Source organism: Varanus komodoensis, unplaced genomic scaffold (assembly GCF_004798865.1).
Source record: "Varanus komodoensis strain SLA01 unplaced genomic scaffold, ASM479886v1 scaffold8, whole genome shotgun sequence".
NCBI lineage: Eukaryota > Metazoa > Chordata > Lepidosauria > Squamata > Varanidae > Varanus > Varanus komodoensis.
Window position 1 is genome coordinate 9,999,300 of NW_025336481.1, and position 8,320 is coordinate 10,007,619.

Sequence of the window (8,320 nt, forward strand, 5' to 3'; positions counted from 1 at the left end):
CTGGTCTTTGCTACAAGACCTCTTGTCAGAATTAGTAAGCATTTAACCTCTTCCTTGGTTCTCATGGGAGCCAATATTATTTATTTATTTATTTATTTATTTATTTGTGTATTTATTTATATATGATCTTATTTTGCAAGAAGCCATGGATAATGCACAACCCATATAAAACAGTACATCATGGAAAATTATGCTATTTAATTTGTAACTTCAAAATTGCAAATGCAATAAAATGCCATGAAATTATCCCTAAAGCAAGTAAAACACCAGCCTCTACCCTCAAAGACTACGAAAACAAATACATCTTTAGCTGATACCCAGAGGACAGCAGTCTTGGGGATAATTTGATAGCTGCTAGAAAGGAGAGATCCACAGCCAGGTGCAACCACAAAGAAGGTTCTCCCACGTTATACTCTTTCTGGCGCCAAGTAAAGGCCTTTTTATTTAACTATCATTTTAACAATTAATGAGTTTTAGACATTTCAAGATTTTTTGTTTGTTTTCAGTCGCACTTTCTACTCTTTTCTATTTTTTAGTTTAGTTTATAATGTTCAGTTTTAGATATTTTAATAATTGTAGTTCAATTTTGCCTTGTGGTACTGTCCATGGGGTTTTCATGGCAAAGGTACAAGAAAGAGCTTAACGTCCCTGATAAGCATAATGGGTGGTCACTGACCTCGAGCCAGACATCCTGGAATGTGAAGTCAAATGAGCCTTAGGAAGTCTGAGCACAACAAGGCTAGTGGAGGTGACAGTACTCCAGCTGAGCTATTCAAACTCTTAAAAGATGATGCAGTAAAAGTGCTACACTCAATATGCCAGCAAACTTGGAAAACTCAACAATGGCCACAGGATTGGAAAAGGTCAGTTTACATTCCCATCCCAAAGAAGGGCAATGCCAAAGAATGTTCAAACTACCACACCATAGCACATATTTCACATGCTGGCAAAGTTATGCTCAAAATCTTACAAGCTAGGCTCCAGCAGTATGTGGACCGAGAAGTACCAGAAGTACAGGCAGGATTTTGAAGAGTCAGAGGAACTAGAGGTCAAATTACCAACATATGCTGGATCATGGAGAAAGCTAGGGAGTTCCAGAAAACATCTACTTCTGCTTCATTGACTATGCTAAAGCCTTTGATTGTGTGGATCACAACAAATTGTGGCACATTCTTAAAGAGATGGGAGTACCTGACCATCTTATTTGTCTCTTGAGAAACCTATATGGGGTCAAGAAGCAACAGTGAGAACTGGACAGGGAACCACTGATTGGTCCAAAATTGAGAAAGGAGTTTGGCAAGGCTGTATACTGTCACCCTGCCTATTTAGCTTATATGCAGAGCACATCATGAGAAAGGCGGGGCTGGATTAATCACCAGTTGGAATTAAGATTGCTGGGAGAAATATCAATAACCTCAGATATGCAGATGATACCACTCTAATGGCAGAAAGTGGAGAGGAACTAAAGAGCCTCTTGATGCGGGTGAAGGAGGAGAGTGCAAAAGTAGGCTTGAAAGTCAACATTCATGATCATGGCATCTGGTCCTCTCACTTCCTGGCAAATAGATGCGGAAGAAATGAAGGTAGTGACAGATTTTATTTTCCTGGGCTCCAGGATCACCACAGATGGGGACTGCAGCCAAGAAATTAAAAGACGCTTGCTCCTGGGGAGGAAAGCTATGGCAAATCTAGATAGCATACTAAAAAGCAGAGACATCACCCTGCCAACAAAAGTGCGTATAGTCAAGGCTATGGTTTTCCCAGTTGCAATGTATGGCTGTGAAAGCTGGACCATAAGGAAGGCTGAGCACCGAAGGATTGAGGCCTTTGAATTGTGGTGCTGGAGGAGACTCCTGCGTGTCCCTTGGACCGCAAGGTGATCAAACTGGTCAGTCCTAGAGGAGAACAACCCTGACCTCTCTTTAGAAGGCCAGATGGTGAAGATGAAACTCAAATACTTTGGCCACCTAATGAGAAGGAAGGACTCCTTGGAGAAGAGCCTAATGCTGGGAACAATAGATGGCAAAAGAAGAAGGGGACAGCAGAGGATGAGGTGGCTGGATGGAGTCACTGAAGCAGTTGGTGTGAGCTTGGGTGGACTCCGGGGGATGGTGGAGGACAGGAGGGCCTGGAGGAATGTTGTCCATGGGGTTGCAATGGGTCGGACATGACTTTGCGAATAACAACAACAGTTCAATTTAGATATTTTAATAATTGTAGTTTTAATACTGTATTTCATAATTTTATATTATGTAAGCTGTCCTGAGCGTTTCTGCAGAAGGAAGGGATATAAATACTGTAAATAGATAGATAGATAGATAGATAGATAGATAGATAGATAGATAGATAGATGGAGCTCAACAGGTTGCATTTCTCAAAGGTACCACAAGCACAGCATGGCCAGTTTATTTTAAATCCTGAATGAGCCATCCAAACTCATCTTTTTGGCCTTTTGTGACCGATTTATTCAAATTAGGTAAAGGTTTGTTGTTGACCAAATTGGGGATAAGGCATCAGCCCCAACAACCACTTTTAGCCACCAAGTGCACCACTTTTCCCATATAGCAGTGTGCTGAACTTGACTATTTGTGGGGTGAAAAGAAATTGCATGCCAAAATTGTGGGATGGGGTGAGAGTTTTGAAGAGAAGTCTCTGGGCTTCACGTGCTTACTTTACTGGAAAGGAGGTGGCTGTGGGCCGTTGCTCTTTCTTTTACCTTTCTCCCCTCTCCGTTCTGTGCTTGGGCATCATGGAAAGATTGCTTGAGGACTTCCCCAGGAGTTCCTCAGTGCTGCTCCTCCTCCTCCTCCCCATTAAAAGATCTTTAGCAAAAGCAGAACAAAACCAAAACTGTGTCTCAAGTGCTCAGCGGGGAGGGAAGGAGTCCTGAAATGAGGTGAGAGAGATGAAGTTGTAAAAAGCCCAGTTAACTATTTCCTTGCCTCACTTTCAGTTCTGTGCCCATTTTTACACACACAGCCATTTTGTACATTCACACACACACACACACGTGTTTCATATAGAGATTCACCTGTTTGATGGCGCTTGTACCAAGAGCAGCCCAGTTCCACTGCTCCGAATCAAGTGGGATGCAACTGCACTTCAACGTTAAGCTAAAGGTTGGTTCCCCGGGTCCAAAAGAACTGAATTCTACTTTATTAGATGTAATGAAATAGCCGCGGTTACACTGAGTCAATGGTAGAATCTCTTTTCTATATTAAAAAGGAGCAAACAGGTGCATCTACTGCGGCTGCTAATGCTGGTGCTGCAATTTATCTTGAGATTAAAAAGTATAATCTTTGACCTCCCAGCATGATTAAGCAATTACATTTTGCAAACTTTTTGGCAGCTCAGCACAGGTTGTCGCAGCCAAGATAAGAGCAAAAGTTGATAACAGTGAAGGGCTGCCACAAACCCTTTGCATTGCCTCTAGTTGGCTATTTTCAGGCTTCTGGCTGAGCCTCTTTGGGGGGCAGGGCGTGCAGAGAGGTGGCAAAGGATAGGGAGAACCTCCTGGCCCGGCCTCTGCAGTCTCCTCCCCACTCAAGCTTTTTACCACTTTGATGAGATTGAGCTGGTGCTGCTGTTCTGTGCCAGCCGTGGGAGTACAATGTATGAGGCTCATTCCCCAAATTATCATTATTTTTAAAGCCCAGTATTCACCGGACTAGAGTTAGACTTAGCAGGTCCACTGAAATCACAAGCAGCAGAAATGACTGCTCATGCCCTTTTCCTGAAAATCATCACATCTATGCTATTTGTACATTTTAAAGCCAAGAGGGCCTCTGCTCAGTGCAGGACTCTAATTAAACCATCCCTCTCAGGGGGTTGTCTGGATGTATCCTGAATGCCTCCAGTGTGGGAGAGTCCACCTCCTCCCCAGGTCATGGGCTGCATTGCCATACTGCTTTAACACTGGGGAAGTTCTTCCTGGTGTTCATCTGGAAGCTGGCTTCCTGCAACTTGAGCCTGTTATTCCATGCCCTGCAGCCTAGGATGACTGAGAAGAGATCCTGGCTTCTTCTTTGTGACAACCTTTCAAATACTTGAAGAATCCAATCATATCTCCCTCAGTTTTCGCAGCTCAGGACTAAGCCTGCCTAATTTTTTCAATCTCTCCGCAGAGAGCATGGTTTCCAGCCCCTGGATCATTGTTGTTGCCCTTCTTGGAACCCTTTCCAGCCTGCCTGCATCTTTCTTAAACTGTGGTACCCAAAACTGAATGCAGAACTCCAGATGAGGCCTAACCAGTGCTGAGTAAAAGGGAACTAGTACTTTGTGTTATGTGGAAGTGATTCTTCTATAAATGCAGCCCAAACTAGCATTTGCTTTTCTTGCAGCCACATCACATTGTTCACATCTTATGTGAGCATAGTGGCAGCATCACTTGTAACAATTATTATTATTATTATTATTATTATTAGAACATTTCTATGCCGCCCCTTGCCGAAGCCTCGGGGCGGCTTACAACACAATAAAATTCAATACAATACAAAAATAACAATTTAAAATTAAAATTAATAATATAAAATAAATTATATATATATATATATATATATATATATATATATATATATATATATATATATAAACACGATATAAAAGAAGTTTAAAAGAAAAGAAAAGAAAAGAAAAGAAAAGAAAAGAAAAGAAAAGAAAAGAAGTCGCCCTGGCCAGATATATAAGTAAATATTGTTAACAATTAAAATGACATTTAAATAAAATTAAATTGTTAAATTAAACAATGCCATGCTTTCTCATGAAAACTCCAGAAGTATACCATTATTATAATTATCCTTTTTCAGATACTGGGGAAAACATAGGTCTGAATTTTTAAGCAGGAGCTGACGGTTAGAACATAAGAAAAGCCACGCTGGAGCCAACCAATGGCCCATGCACCCCGGGACTCATTCACGGGACGGCAAACCAGCTGCCCACGGTCATGGTTAGTGCACACGCTCAGGTCACACCGATCTGCACTGAGAACGAAGCAGAGGTGTGGCAGGAGGCCTGGGATAGTGGCCCTCCACCCCTTGAGCTGTGTGAAGCAGAGGGGCCTATCTCAAGGTCACTCTTCCCAGGTGCATGCACAGGCTCTGAGAATAACAGAACGTGCAGCTGTCGGATGAGGGGACAGGAGAGGAGCTCCCAGAGATGGGCAAAGCTGTTTGGCCTGCAGAGAAAAGGCAGGTTCACTTCCAGGTGGGCCCTCTTGAAGGGATCAGGCCCAGGCATCCTCAAAAGGAGGGTTTCTGGAAGTAGTTGCAAGGGGCTCAACAAACCACTCTGTGCGTGCTCAGAGATACATTCTGTGCTGATTGAGCTTACTGGGGGAATAAAGATTCCCTTGCAAAAGAAAGTTCTGTTGCCTTGAATGTGCAAAGGGAGGAAAACCTAGCTCACAACACTGGCTAGTTAATTTAGGTTTCTCTTGCATGCACAGAATACTCAGGTGATGCTCTAACAGAAGGTGCATAAGGCTGCACAGTACATGAGCAGCACATATCCCTTTGTGCAGTGCAACTGTGTTTGAAGGACTGGGATGGTTTCTCACACAAGTTGTCTAGGTAAGTAAAACACAGGACAATTTCAGCTCAGAAAAGAGATAGTCATGGGAATTTTTGATGGGTATTCCCAGGTACAACTGAAATATTCTACAGCCTTGTAATGTTTTGCATTCATTAGACACTACTAGCAAAAAGCACATGAAAACCATGTGCATTTTCTTCTCAAACTCTCTCTTGTGGATCTAGAGTTCTGCAGTGGCTAATAGCTTAGTTATGCTTGGAATTAACTGATGAATTCATGAGGAAAGGAACACGGAATGGACAAGGCTCCATGCTCGGGATGTGAAACAGGACATGTTCTCAAAAGTGCTAATACTGGGAGTGAGAAAGATAGCTGGTTTGGGAGCACTTTCTCAAGGGCTGCAGGCTGATATCCAGAAAAAAGTCAGAGGGAGAAGGGGAGGGGGCCAATATGGGCCGTCCCAACACGCTGAGATGAGAGAAGCTGCAATGGAGATGCTTATCTCGAGGCCACAGCACTTGGGCAGCTCAAATGGGAACCAGGTGAGGAGTTGGAAGGTTGAAGCTACTTCTTGTGCTGTCCACAGGTGACCTCCAAATATTGCCACAAGTAGTAAACACCAGGTCCAACCTATCTAAATCAGGAGAAAGACTGTCGTCCTCTGCAGCCCGAAGGGACCAAACAGATGCACTTTCCTCCGGTCTTCCCTCCTCTGTAGAAACATGGGCATATTCTGCTTGGAGCCACTTCTCAAAAACTACCACCTGCTCTGCTTGCGCTGCTGATATGCCTTCTATATTAGTGAACACCAGAGACCCTTTCAAGGCTCTGATGTGACAAGTGGTGGGGAAGGGCAGGGTACAGGTAACTGGGTTACTCACATGTTATACCAAAGATGTTTTAAGAAAATAGGGAATGAGGATCTTCTCTGAGGCAGCGAGATCACAGGTGCTGTCTCTCACAGCATCTCTTCCAGTTTGCATGGATTTAAAGCCAAGAAATGTGGAGCACACACTGATGTGCAGGGCTGAAGGAATCCGCTTCATCAGGATGCCTTCTAGGGTGCAAAGTGGATCTTTGCATCTAAACTGCCTTTTGATTGCAATGAAAATACTGAATCAGCCCATCTTCTCTAGTGTGGAAGTCACGCCATCAAATTGTCTTAAATGCAGAAGGGATTTTTCTCTGTCCAACTCCACACTGCTTTCTAACCAGGGACTCTTTTTTTAACCATGTTCCTTTCTGGGACAAAACTCAAACATCTGCTGTTCTAGACTGAAAAAGAAATATTTATAATCAGACTTTTCTGAAAAAGTAAGACAGCTTTTTTGAAAAAAGACAATTTATTTGCTTCAGCCAAACAGCATAAACAAATGATTACAACCAAGTGCAAAGTGAAGAATGTCAAAATACATAAATCTAACAATGATAAAGACAAAGTATTGATTTTTTAGATTTTTATATAAAATACCTTCATGAAAATGGGGAGAGTTTTCATTACTGGATATTGCAATGGCTTGCACAAAATTATTCTTACTTTTTAAACTCCCACTGCATACAATGCTACCCTAGAGGTAACAAATTTGGTCACATCAGCTAGGAAGTAGAAAATTCCATATTTCAATAAGCCCTAGTTAGAATAATATGAACACCTGGCAGGAAATTATATCTGGGATATAATTTATACAGTGGGCAGTATAAAACACAGTGCGGGATATGTTCCATTGAAATTTGGTTGCATATATCCAAATATATGTTTGAATCAGCACAGGTCCATCTTGATAAGCAATGAGATCAGACAACCAAAAAAGAAAACCAAATGGGTTAATTAATTAGTGGCATAGCACAGGTCACAAAACCATCTTTAATTCATCTTTCAGCTTTGCTCCTAAGGAGGATCTCCTATGCCTCCATATATAAAAAAGCGTCAGGATGCCCATGCATCATCTCAGCCCATTGTTATCCACTTCTGTCTAAATGAAGATGCAGGCCAAGCAATCTTCAGGTCCTCCTCCTCATTGGAAATATCAACGCAACCTTGGAAGAACATTATTCTGGTTCTAGCACAAATAAGCCATTCATTCTAAGACAATGGGCAATGAGCGTGCACATTAATGTACAGAAAGAGACAATGAGCCCTTTTGCAATTTCTATTAGGGATACTAAAGAGCCCTTAGATTTCCAATTACATGGCAAACTTAGTGGTCATGGAATAAACGCAAGGAAGGGGAGACCTTTTATGGATCAGAAACTGGTTAAAGAACCCAAAGAAAGAGTGGGGGAAATGGGAATTTCTCCCAATGGAGGGATTGTGGAGTCCCATGAGGTTTGTCTTAGGAAGGACGCTTCTCAGCCTATTCATAAATGACCTGAAACTAGGAGTGAGCGGTGAAGCGGCCAAGCCTGCGGATGACACCGAACTATTTAGGGTGGGAAAAACCAAAGGGGATTGGGAGGTGCCCCAACGGGATCTCCCAGCTAGGAGAATGGGCAGTGCAATATAAGCAAGTAATGCATATTGGGGCAAAAAGTCTAACTTCAGGAACAGGTTGATGGAATCTGAATTAGCAGTGGCGGCTGAAGAAAGGAAATGGGGCTGCGATGGGCAGCTTGACGAAAATGTTGACCCAAGGCACAGCTGCTGCGAAACAAAGACTAACTCCAAGTTAGGCAACATTAGGACAGGAATTTAAATTTAAATAAAACTGCCAAGATCAGACTACCCTTAATACAAATTTTTGGTGTGGCTTCACTTAGAATATTGCTTACAGCTGTGGTCACCTTACCTGAA